The following is a 13734-nucleotide window of genomic DNA, read 5'->3' as shown; positions in this document are numbered from 1 at the left end:
AACAGAGGGCATGTGGCCCCCTCCCAAGGCCGATCTCAGTTGCGGGAACCTCATCCCCTGGGACCCGGCCTATTTAAAAAAAAGAAAATGTTTATGGGAGGGGTTTCGTGTGGCCCCCCCCTCACTAGGGCTGATCTTGGCATCAGGGATCCCACCTCCTGGGGCCCAGTCATGTGATCTGCGTGCCCCCCAGGTCACCCAGACCCAATGTTGGGGACCAGCTCCCCACCTCTTGTGGGAGCCAGCATTGCTGTCACAGAGAGGGAGCAGCTGTAGTAGCTTCCTCTCTCTGATGGCAGGTTCCTCAGTGTGCCTCTTTGCCGGGCAGGCACACAAGGTAACCTCTGATTGATTAAAGGAGAGGTGATTGACAGCCCTCCCTTCATCAGAGCAGTGTTTGCTGTGACTTGGCGGGAGCAGCCAAAACTGCTGCCAACCCACAGCAAACAGCAATGTCCCAGGGGTGGGCACCCCGGCACATAGCAGGAACTGGCCCTGGGGTGTGACAGTCCCCAGGGTTATCAGTTGCTCTATGAGAAGGGCCCCCCTCCAACGTGTAACTGTCCCAGGTAAGTGGTGGTCCCCAGGGCTGCGTGGTTCCCCCACACAATGTGATCAATTCCTCAGGAAGGTAGTGGTGCCCAGGGCTGCGGGGGGGCTGTGCAGCCCTGCCACACACAATGTGATCAATGCCATGGGGAGGTGGTGGTCCCACCTACTGTTGGGGGGGGCGCACGGCCCCCCACACACAATTACAGAAATACCCAGGAAGGTGGTGGTCCCCGGGGCTGCCGGGGTGTAGCCCGCCCCCCACTTCAACTTTGATTAATGCCCCAGGGAGGTGGCGGTCCCCGGGGCTAAGGAGGCCAGGTGCCCCCCTTCAGCAACTAATAAAAGATCCAGGTAGCTGGTGTTCCCCGGGGCTGAGGAGTGAGGCCAGTTGTCCCCCCACTTACATAAACCATGCCCCCAGGACTTGACCCACCAGGGGGCTTCAAAATGATGAAGCGTGGGAGCCTGCATTTCATTTTTTTTTCAATCTTTGTGGGATCCACTCTGAATCATGGAAAAAAAAATGCTGTTTTGCTCTGGGGGTATCCCTCTGGGAGTACAGCACCAGAGCTAAGGGGTCAGGGTGACTGTACCCTGGCCCCTTCTGCTCTTTTTAACACTTTTTTCTGGGACTTGGCTAAAGCCAAGTTCCAACATGGCTGCCAACAATTCCTTGTTCAAGTGTTGGCAGCAAATCATATCTCAGCATGAGATCGGGAGGGGTCGCAGATCCTTTGCATCCCTATATATATAAATTTGAGTTGTCTTCAAATTCTCAAAAATTACTGAACGGATTTACATCAAATAACATAAAGTTATAGTTTCTTGAAATAATTCTAACTATAACTGCTGAATTTCTCTGGTTTTGTTACACAGGCTTCAATGACGCCAAGAGGTCCTCAATATTAAAATTTGCTAACGTTTTTATTTTTGATAATCACAGTAAACACTCACGCACCCACGTTGACTAGGTGAGATTAAAAAGAAGCATTTGCAATGCAAATGGTTTTTACGTACGAGATCTAGTGGTTTGCCAATTCTTTTTTATTTTTTCACTTATATGATTAAAAATGCAGATTATACATTCTGTGGCAACAGAATAATGGTATTGCTAGCTCGTCTGGTACTTAGTAAGTAAACTTACAAGGCAACGGGCATAGGCCGATGAACCTTTTGGATCGCATGGAGTATCCTAGCTATGTAATAATCGATGAACACCAGTTTACAATGTAATAAATCATAAACTAAGAGAATCATTAATCGTGAGACAATATATATACATTTTGTGAATAACCACGACTCAATAAAAAGTTTTAACAATTTTATTTCCCTATTAGTTACAATTCTAATGCACCTAATAATTCAGCTTTTATTTAGTCAGCTCAGAATTTAGTTCATTAGTGACCACCAATAACATAACCTAATCAGAACTTGAAAAAATTTATGCTCAAATGCTTCAGCATAAGCTAACAAAGATGAATATAACAGGATTATTAGCAGAGTTCAGCAATCAGTTTGTCAGTCATTTGTCACTGTCAACGTCACCAAAGGAACCCTACCTAACCCAAATCAGCATCACTATGTGGGACTTCATGCGAAAACAATTTTTGAACATGAATTTAGAAAAAGATGTAGCTAAGAGAAAAACTATGAAAACAGCGCAGTTGGTACCTGGAAAGAAAGGCACAAAGTTAATCAGTCACATTGTCATAGCTACCTATCCACGGAATGGATCAGCAACAAAGACAGTCTTTATCTTCAGGTCATTAATAGATCAGCAACACAATAGTCTCTCAAGAGTATGAGCCCAATGACACAATCTCCCCTCACATCTCGCATCTCCTGTTTTAGTCCCTTGTCATGGCTTTTTATTAGAGTTTTATCAGTGCATCCCCTTAATTTCTAATTGGTCATTCAATCAGCAGATATGACTCTAACCTATAATATTAATTTTACAAATCTATGGGTTCTAATTTTTCTTCTTTCTTATTATATGGATTGGTCCACTGTATGATGCCTTCATCATCCGGCTCTGCAGGTATCAAAAATGTTGCATGTTCCTCTTCAGTCAGTGCTCTCATTGTTCAAGTCCTGGGAAAGTACATTTAGCATACTCTACACTTAATTGTATGAAATTTACTTCATCGTCTCCTGTCCGTCAGTACATTGCAGAAAATTCTAGCTAAGCAACTTTAAAATTGGGTGGTTCAGGGTCAGGTCAGCATTGTCGCTTTCCCTCCATCATGTTCTACTAAATCAGCTTCTGTACGAGGCCTGGCAAGTAGGCCACAATTTCAGCTAAGTTACTTCTACAAATTAATGCAAAACATAGGTTGTACATCTCATTATGGTACGTTACTACATTATTCTTCTACATTTACATTATTTCACACATTTTTTGTTAGGTGTAGTACATCTTTAGTATAAGTGGCTGCCATTCTCCGTGGGCACATTTTCAAATGTGCACATTATTTTCTCTATGATTAATTTCTCTACAATCTTTTCATTAATCAAAACACATAAACATTCATTAATAATTTCTAATTAGCATATCTGCGCCAACAGTCCCTCCTCTGATGCTAAATATGTCATCACACCATTCTTCCCCCATCTTTTCATAGTCCCTTTTTGGCTGTATTTTGCCTCCTTCTCAAATCTTCCCTATAAATTCTTTCCCTGTTTCGTTCTTTCCTCCTATGATTATTTCTAGATCTTTTCAATATCCTAATATGCAAGCAATCACAATTAATGTTCCCTGTATGATAGTTAGTAATACCCCATTCCAAATTTGACTAAGCCAATTACCCACTAAAGCAAATCTTTTTCCCACCTTCTCCCAAACACCTGGTTCCTTCAAATCTTTCAATTCCTTACTTGAGTAAGTCAGATTAGTGAGTAAGTCTCTTATCTCCCTCTCGTTGTTTAGAATATGTGAACAACAATGCGTAACATTAATCATCCTATAGACTACGCCGCCGCTAAAAGTATGTCTAAAGCAAGCCTATTTTGAAGCGTCATAGCTCTGTCCCTGGCTAACTCAATATCTAACAGGAATATTGCCCCTGTAAAGTCTGTCAGCATGTTGTCTACAATAGTAGACAACTTTCGTATCTTGATCAAATTTAAAATGACTCAGACTGAAGGAATCACTGCACCAAAGATACCTCCCACAATTGCAGAAGAGGTTACCCTCCTCTGTCGCTTATGATGTAATTCAGTTAATTTCGGAAACTAAGTACTAAGAAACAAGTATTTCACTGACTTCTGACAATACTGCAATTTCAAACGTGACACCTTATGTCCAAACTTTCCCAAATGATTCAACAGGGCAATCGAGTCATACTTACGCTCGTCCCTTGTTCTGGATGCAGTTAGCAAATCATTAATATACTTCACTAAAGTCGATTGATACGGTAGTTCCAATGACTCCAAATTATTATTCAGAATCTGATTGAATAGAGATGGTGATTCTAGTTACCCTTGTGGAAGTTTGCACCAGCTGTAGACCCTGTCTAGGAATTTGAAACTAAAAAGAAACTGATTATCCTCATGAATAGGCACAGAAAAGAAAGCTTGTGACAAATCAACCACTGTGAACCACTCTGCATTGCATGGAATCTGAAACAGTATCACTGCTGGATTTGGCACTACAGGACAACACTTGACCACCATGTCATCCACTTTTTGCAAATCCTGCACAATGCGCACTCTCCCTCACAGCTTCTTTAAGCCTATTATCGGTGAATTACATGGACTGCTCAACACTTCTTTCAAAACTCTGTGTTTCAGGAAAATTATCTGCACCACCTTCATCAGAACATCTTGTGCCATGTTATACTGTGGAAGCTGCGGAAACACTACATTCGGTTTCAAAGTAATTTTAATTGTCTCTACTCCTTTGATTAAGCCCACTTATTTACCTGTCAGGTCCCACACATTTTCCTGTACTGGTCCCTGCAAGTCTGCATGTAATTCTTTCACAGTAAACATCGGGAAAAACTCAATTAATGGGTACGCTTCATCAACAGTATCATTTGCATTTCATTTGTCTGTTTTTCCTCATCATCGCTATTAGTCTGGACCTCTATTCCTGAATTCGAAGAACTAACGGAACATTTTGTCTTGCACAACAAATCCCTTCCCAATAAAGATACTGGACTTGAGTCGCACACTACAAACTTATGCCATCCCTGGAAGTTGCCAATCTCAACCTGCACTGGATCTGTGATCGGATTTGTCAACTGTCTATTTGCTACTCCCACAACCTGAACTGTTCTGCCTGAAAGAGGTAAGTTTGGAACTTCTGCACTTCTCACTGTAGAGCGTGTAGCTCCTGTCTCTACTAAAAATTAGACCCTATGACCAATCACCTTTCCTTTTACAAAGGGTCCTCTCTGATCTACCTCTAGGGACGCTGCAAGCATACATGACTCTTCATCCGAAGTAATACTCATCCATTAATCGTTTATTTCATTCTCACTATGCAATGGGAATTGGTGCACTGTGTCATTACTTATGTCTTGTCTCTAACCTGTGACCTGCTGAGTAAGCATCATCTGTTGCTATTCCATCGGGGCTTGAAGTATCTGCATTTGCTGTCTAGGTACCATGGAAACCTGCTGCTGCATTGATTGTAACTGTATCACTTATGCACTCAGCACCTGCACCTGCTGCATGGGTTGGAAATTTCACATTTGATTCTGAACATTCGGATTAAGGCCTCTCATTCTAGGGACCTTCACAGTTTGAAATGTATTGACATCACCACCTTGCTGAACAATATCATCCTGCACCATCAACAGACACTCCCACTTCCTGTGTCTTACGTTTTTCGCACAGATGACATGGTAACATCTTTTTCACCCCCTGCATATCATTCTGAACCACTACAGTATTCAAATCCAGACTGCGAGTCATATAGACTCCACGACCCCTAACTCTCATCTGAGGTTGGAACATGACAGTTCCCTGCTGCTGCGGAATTTTTTGCACTAAAGATCCTTGCATTCCTGTTTGAGCTGCCTTAATTTGCATCACCATTGCTTTCTCTTTCAACGTTTTCTGCTTCAACTCAATCTCATCACTACAGTATTTTGCATACTGCAGCACCTCATCAATCGGCTTCGCTTTGCCAGCAAGTTAAATGACTCTTAATCATCTACCCTATTTCAGGTCTCAATCCTTCAACAAACCTGAACACAAAGTGCAACATGTCTTGCAGCTCAGTTGCTTCTTTACCACTGTACTCTTTGAATGCTTTCAGCAATCTCTCATGATAGGTATGTATTGACTCTTGCCTCCTGCACTGTGCTATTAATCCGCTGCCAGTCAATATTTTTAGGTGAGATTCTTGTCTTCAGGAACTCAATCACCTTCTAGTCATGTTTCATTACTTCAGGTGATAGTGCACCTGTAACTCTATCCCTTTCCGGTTCACTTGTCGGCCAATCCACTGCTCTCTTACACTCAACCCACAAACCAGCTGGAACCACTATTTCCAACAAGGTATTCAAGTCTTCCCATAAACATTTAGAAAGTTTCACAAATCTATCTGTCTGCTGGTACCACTCTACCAGTTTCTCTCCCAATTTTGGATAATCATTTGAGAATGACATAATATCACTCCTGTGCCATGGAACATGAACAAAGTGCCCCCCCTGGAATTTCTCTCATTGGTAAAAACTTTACTGGATCCTAATCCCTCTGAGCACTTTCAGACCCTTCTTGTGAATCTCGTTTTCGTTTATCCTTCTTCTTTGTCCATTTGCCTTCCCACTTCTCTAATGCTCCCCAAATCTGAGCACTCTGCAATAACTCTTTTAGATGCGCCTTCATCCCTGCTGACCTCATGTGTTCAAAATCCTTTGTCTCAAAATCTAACCTGTAACTTCTTTTCAAATGCTTATTTCTCTCAATCTCTATATCATGTTTGTCTGCCAAATCTGCCTATTTCTGATGTATCTTGCCCACTTCTCTCATAATCCTTGGACACAAATATCTCAGCTCTTCTTCTCTATGGGATTCTAACTTATTCACTCCTATCATCCCTTCAACTAGCTTGGTTATTTCTGTAGCCAACTTTACACGGTTTATCTCCTCTTCACCCTTCGAAGTGTTTTGAGGAGTATTCAAACTATCCAAACACTCATTCAATTTCTGTGTTGTCAATCATTGTAATGAGATGTTACTTGTATTCGGCAATGGCACCTGCTGTACCACAGCACCTGAAGTTTGCAGTTTCAAGAGCTTCAAGATCTGACTTGCACTCAGGCCATTTACCGCATCTGGAAGCGCAACAAGTGGACTAAGACCTATTAAAGGTCTAGATCTATCAAAGGTCTGACCCATAGATGATATCACCTGCACATGATCACTCACTCCCCATCTCACAAGGCTCTGTGACATTTCATTCTGTTCCCCTGCATTTGATTTCATTCACGCAAACAATGGTACAGCTGGACCAACAGTAATCGGCAACGATATTGCATCTGGTGCTGTTCTGACACCTGGAATTTGTGGAAGGGCTACTCCCATAGTCTGATTCATCACTGGTGTCACGTCTGACTGTGTCCCTGTCATTGGCGTAAACTTTGGCAAACCCCGTGGCGGCGCCTGAGGTAACAACATTGGAGTTGGCTCACCCTGAACTAGCATTGGCCTCGGAAGCACTTGCTCTGATGGCACCACTGAGTTCGAAGTTCTTTTAAGAACTGGTATTTCTGGATAAATTCTCTGGATCAATGGTGGGTGACTCTGTACTTGGACCACCGTAGTATTCACTGCATTAGGAGTACTTTGCACTACCCCTTGTACCTGTCCATTATCTGACTGCACTGATCTCACTGTTTCCGTCACTTGTGCCGGAGCAATCGGAACAAAACTAGTACTTGGACCCCCATCATGCCCTGCATATGGCAGAGATTGAACCCTCAATATCTGTGTGATAAGATCCTCAACACCTGAATCATCTTCATCTACATAAGTCTTTTTCTTCTTTTTATTCCCTGAACTCTTGTCACCCTTGTCATCATCCTCTTTTTCATCAGACTCATCTTCCTCTGCAATAGCAGGAAACAATCTAACGCCCTGTATTGTTGTCATTCTCCACTTCTTCTGTTCCCAATCCCATCTTGCCTCTGCCAAAGACTTCTCTACCTCCCCTATTCTTCTCTAGAATTTTATGTCTTGCTGCTGTCTGGCTACAAGCTCCTAAACTGCTAAAGCCTCAAACTGTGCTGGTCTCGGAAGTGGCTTCGTCTCATATAATGTCATTCTCAATTGATCCAAAATTCTCAAATTAAATGTTCCATGCTCTGGAAACACCAAAGCTCCCTGTTTCTCTGTCAATTTGCACCATTGCTTTAACCAAAGACATGGCGCGACACTTCGCTCCTCCATCACAATAAATGCCGGAGAATTTTCCGGTGGGGTTGGCTCCCCAACTGTCACCTTAATGTAAGAATCACCCTTCATGGCACTTCTGAACACTTTGAAAAATGTCATCTTTGGTATCTTCTTGAGTATTCGATTCAATAAGGAAATTACTTTTACTCCCAATATTCCTTTCACCCGCTTGCTCAACCAATTGCCTCTTACGAACAGCTGCCAATCTGCTCACGACTCTCCTTACTAACCAACCTATCCCAGTGCGGCTCACTCTGACGTCGCACTCACACACTGTGGCTGACAAAGTCTTGCAGCTTGTCCTCCTAAACTTCAACTCACACGAAACTAATGCAAAATTATTGTGAGCACTAACCAAAACCAATAACCAAAAAAAACCTGCTGGTTTGCAACAGGAAGGTTCACAGTCGCTTTAGATACCTTACGGATTTTCACTGATGGCACTTTTGCTCATGCAGCTATTCCTCTTTCTCAGTCTCCCACATTTGCAAGCAAAATTCGACCAGCAAATTTTACTCTCAACTGATTAATGGGTCTGTCCTGGTGCACATAGGACTCGCCATATCTCAGTCAAAAAATTCCCTTACTCACTTAACTCTCACACGGACTTGTTGACCACGCCCGATCAACCTACTAAACCAGACAGATTACAACATATAACCAAGTGTCTCCTACACTTGTCTATATAGTCCAGAGTCTTAGACCACGCAGCGTCTGTACATTACCAACAACCACATGGACAATTTGTTTGAGCACAAAGCACCACACACATATGAAGTTTGATGACTTCCCTACTCACATACTATGGAGTACGCACACCCCTACTAAACCTCAATTGTAGTACGCAAACTCCCTACTTTCCTCACATACATCACAATTCACCTGCAATTTGCTTAAGCCTTTGCAAGCACAACCAACCACTTTCACACTATCACAAGAATGCAGAGAACATATCCATCTTTACTAGTGGGATCCAGGATCTGGGAAGGTCATTCCTGGGCTTAAGGGAACATAATTGTTGCTACAATTGCCATTTCAGAAAAACAAAATTCAAACCTCATAAAAATGAACAACTAACCCTAACTTAAAATACCACCATAACCATTATTCACCACATAACTAGTTCTCCAAAGAAACAAACCATCAAGCTGCTACAAAAAACTGCTAGCGCTCCTGGTCCTTAGTAAGTAAACTTACAAGGGGACGCGTATAGGCCAATGAACCTTTTGGATTGCATGGAGTATCCTAGCTATGTAATAATCAGTGAACACCAGTTTACAATATAATCTATCATAAACCACCTCATTAATCGTGAGACAATATATCAACATTTCGTGAGTAACCATGGCTCAGCAAAGCGTTTTAACAATTTTATTTCCCTATAAGTTACAATTCTAATGCACCTATTAATTCTGATTTTTTTCAGTCAGCTCAGAATTTAGTTAATTAGTGACCACCAATAACATAACCTAATCAGAACTTGAGAATACATATGCTCGAATGCTTCAGCATAAGCCAATAAATATGAATATAACAACATTAATAGCAGAGTTCAGCAATCAGTTTGCCAATCATTTGTCACTGTCAACGTCACCCAAAGGAACCCTACCTAACTCAAATCAGCACGTGGGACTTCATGCAAAAACAATTTTTGAACATGAATTTGGAAAAACATCTAGCTAAGAGAAAAACTATGAAAACAGCGCAGTTGGTACCTAGAAAGGCATAAAGTTAATCTGTCACATTGTCATAGCTCAACAAAATATACACACAGTTCCAAAATAAGAAAGAGGGTTATGGTTTTAAGGGCAGGTTTCCAAAAACAAGAAGGGGGAGAGATATGCTCGAAGCAAGAGCCCTCACTCACCATCTGGTGACATGCTTCATCATAGGGCTATGCTCCTCGTCAGTCCGGCACTGCAATGCCTGACGGGCCGCACAGGGGGGCTCTTTGCCGGAGATCTTTAGATAGTTGGTGTAAAGCCGGTCAAGTGTGAAAAAAGAGGATTGGTATGATAAAGATTAAAAATAACTAGGGGTAAAAAAGTATATTTATTCTGATATTTGAACTGGCATGGTTAAAAATATCGTTTAGGGATATGGTAAAATAATGTTTACATTCCCTAGATACAAAATCTAAACAATTTTACTAGAATTCAGAGTAAAAAAGGTACAAAAATCAGAGTACACAGAGTCACCGTGATACTCAGTCAAGGGGTCAACATGTTTCTCGCTATATTGAGTTGAAATTGCTCTCATGCGATTCTTCAGGACCAAATTACGTACCTAATCCTTTATGAAAACAGCTATGTGAACTACTTAGTTCAAAACCCTCCAAGTATTACTGGTGGGCCCCCTCGGGGAGGTAGCAGGCTCAAAAATCCATTATGAATTGGAATAGAACCACAAGCGTTGGTTCACCTGTGAGCCGTCTCGGTCCCGGAATACAGAGTGTCGTTTCCTTGGTATACCAGGAGGTATTTTAAATAGCGAGAAACATGTTGACCCCTTGACTGAGTATCACGATGACTCTGTGTACTCGGATTTTTGTACCTTTTTTACTCTGAATTCTAGTAAAATTGTTTAGATTTTGTATCTAGGGAATGTAAACATTATTTTACCATATCCCTAAACGATGTTTTTAACCATGCCAGGGGTTCAAATATCAGAATAAATATACTTTTTTACCCCTAGTCATTTTTAATCTTTTTCATACCAATCCTCTTTTTTCACACTTGACCGGCTTTACACCAACTATCTAAAGATCTCCGGCAAAGAGCCCCCCTGTGGGGCCCGTCAGGCATTGCAGTGCCGGCCTGACGAGGAGCATAGCCCTATGATGAAGCATGTCACCAGATGGTGAGTGAGGGCTCTTGCTTCGAGCATATCGCTCCCCCTTCTTGTTTTTGGAAACCTGCCCTTAAAACCATAACCCTCTTTCTTATTTTGGAACTGTGTGTATATTTTGTTGAGTATATTATTGGGAGACGTACACACAGGACCAGGAGTTACTCTTTTTTCTCCGAATCTCCCACTCTGCCCCTCCTTTTTGAATTTGAACATTGTCATAGCTACCTATCCACGAATGGATCAGCAACAAAGATAGTCTTCGTCTTCAGGTCATCAATAGATCCGCAAAGCATTAGGCTCTCAAGAGTATGAGCCCAAGGACAGAGTCTCATCCGCGTCTCCTGACATCATCAAATCTCCCCTCGCCTCTCGCATCTCCTGTTTTAGCCCCTTGTCATGACTTTTTATTAAAGTTTTTTCAGTTCATCCCCCTAATTTCTAATTGGTCTGTCAATCAGCAGATATGATTCTAACCTATAATATTAATTTTACAAATCTAAGGTTTCGAATATTTCTTCTTTCTCAGTTCATGGATTGGTCCACTGTACGATGTCTTCATCATCCAGCTCTTCAGGTATCAAAAATGTTGCATGTTCCTCTTCAGTCAGTGCTCTCATTGTTCTGGGAAAGTACATTTAGCCTACTCTACACATAATTGTATCAAATTGACTTCATCATCTGTCTGTCGGTACATTGCAGAAAATTCTAGCTAAGCAACTTTAACATGGGGTGGTTCAGGGTCAGGTGAGCATTGTCGCTGTCCCTCCAGCATGTTCTACTAAATCAGCTTCTGTACGAGGCCTGGCAAGCATGCCACGATTTCAGCTAAGTTATTTCTACAAATTAATGCAAAACATAGTTTATACTTCTCATTATGGTACATTACTACATTATTCTTCTACTTTCACATTATTTCACACATTTTTAGTTAATTTTAGTTCAACTTTTTTTATAAGTGTCTGCCATTCTCCATGGGCACATTTTCAAATGTGCACATTATTTTCTCTATGATTAATTTCTCTACAATCTTTTCATTAATCAAAACACATGAACATTTATTTATGATTTCTAATTAGCATATCTGCGTCAACAGTATGAAAACCAGTGTGAAGCAGTACTTGATAGGGGATGAGGATCTGAGGTGGCTCAGAGAACTGAAGGCTCAGATTATGGCTTAGCCTATAAGAACACCTCCAGTGATGCTGGTTGAATGACCTTTTTGAAGGTACCCATGAATTGGTCCACAACTCCATTGGCTTGTGGGCTACCAAGGTGTACTCTTTTGATGCTTGACTTTAAGTCTGAACCGTAACTCTTTGAATTCTTTGCTATTGAATGGAGGACCATTGTCAGATTTGAGAATGGCGGTGATACCACACGCTGTAAAGATGGCGTTCAACTACAAGATGACATTGTCATGAGTGGATGATACCTCCTCTACCAAAAAGGAAAGCACGAATACTCATCAATGGCTATCAGGAGATGATGTCCTAAAGGCCCAAAGAAATCAACTTTAACTCTTTCCCAAACCTGTGCATGAAGGTCAGACATTGTCAATGAATGCTGAGCCACTTTTTGGGAAAGAGAGTTGCAAAGCTGCACTCTTTTAGTTCCATCTCAACTCGTTAGTCTAAGCGCGGGAATGAAACTCGGTTTCCTAGAGATGTCTTGGTGCTACAATGCCACAATGTCTTTCATGGGTTAGTTCAATGGCATGCTGTCTAAGGCTTCCAGGTGTGAGGATTCTTGAGCCCCTCAATACAACACCGTCCTTGATCATGCGTAGTTCCTCCTGTACATTTTAGAATTTTAGAAATTCAACATAGTCAGAAATAGGTTGAGTGCTCCTTTTCCACAATTGAGTTTAAATGATGTATTTGAGGACAAGCATGTTTTTACTGGCAATAATAGCCACAATAATCTATTAAATGGACAGGGCTGCCGGCATCCAGGATCTCACCATGAAGTTGTACTGGTACTCATGAAAATAAATCAGCAGGGTTATGATCTTTTCCCGGCTTATGCACAGTGGCATAGTCATACTCTCGCAGTCGCAACTCCCACCTCTTGATGCTAGGGAGCATCTTGACATTTGGGTTTCCAAAAAGTGTGAGCGTCACTTGGTTATCAGTAATGATAGTGAAACTTTTTCCATATAGAAACGCATGAAAATATTTGAAGGCCTACAGTACAGCCAAGCTTTTTTACTCTCTGTCTGAAAAGAGGCACATTCTGTGTCAGATAGGCTTCGACAGGCACAGGTCACAATGTGTCTCTGAGCATTTGGGTGACCATTATGTTTAGCAACGATTGCCCTCAGCTCCACCAGACTCACATCTACTGTGATTCTCAATTCGTAACCGTAGTGGTTGCATTCTCAATGCATGTTTTATTCTCTTTGAGGCTTTGATCACAATCAGCAGACCAGTGTAAAAGAACATTTTGTTTTCTCAAATCTCTTAATGGGCACTCACTGTAGCAAAGTCACAAATGTACCTTGAGTGATAACTGGCCATGCCTAAGAAGGATCTCTGCATGGTGATCTTGTGAGGGCAAGTATCTGAAATTGCTTGCACTTTATCTGGATCAGGAGTCATTCCTCCCATCAGAGGATATGTGTTCAAATAATTTCACTTTGGTCTTGTGGAACTCACACCTTACTGTGTGCGGAGTAAGACCTGCATTCACAGGTAACTGGCACGCCTGTGTAAGAGTCATCATGTTCCACTTGTTTGGCTCCAAACACCAGAATGTCTTCACTGTAATTAAAAGCATGCATGACAAGTTGAATTATTTGATGTATCACATCATGAAATATGTCTGCACTTGGCGACACTTCAAAACTCAACCTTTTGTATCTGAACAAACCAACATGAGTTGAAAAAGTAGTGATGTACTTGCAGTTATCTTCCAAACTCAAGTTGATGG

The sequence above is a fragment of the Pleurodeles waltl genome, chromosome 6 (genome assembly GCF_031143425.1).
Source record: "Pleurodeles waltl isolate 20211129_DDA chromosome 6, aPleWal1.hap1.20221129, whole genome shotgun sequence".
Lineage (NCBI taxonomy): Eukaryota > Metazoa > Chordata > Amphibia > Caudata > Salamandridae > Pleurodeles > Pleurodeles waltl.
This window is presented reverse-complemented; position numbering follows the sequence as displayed.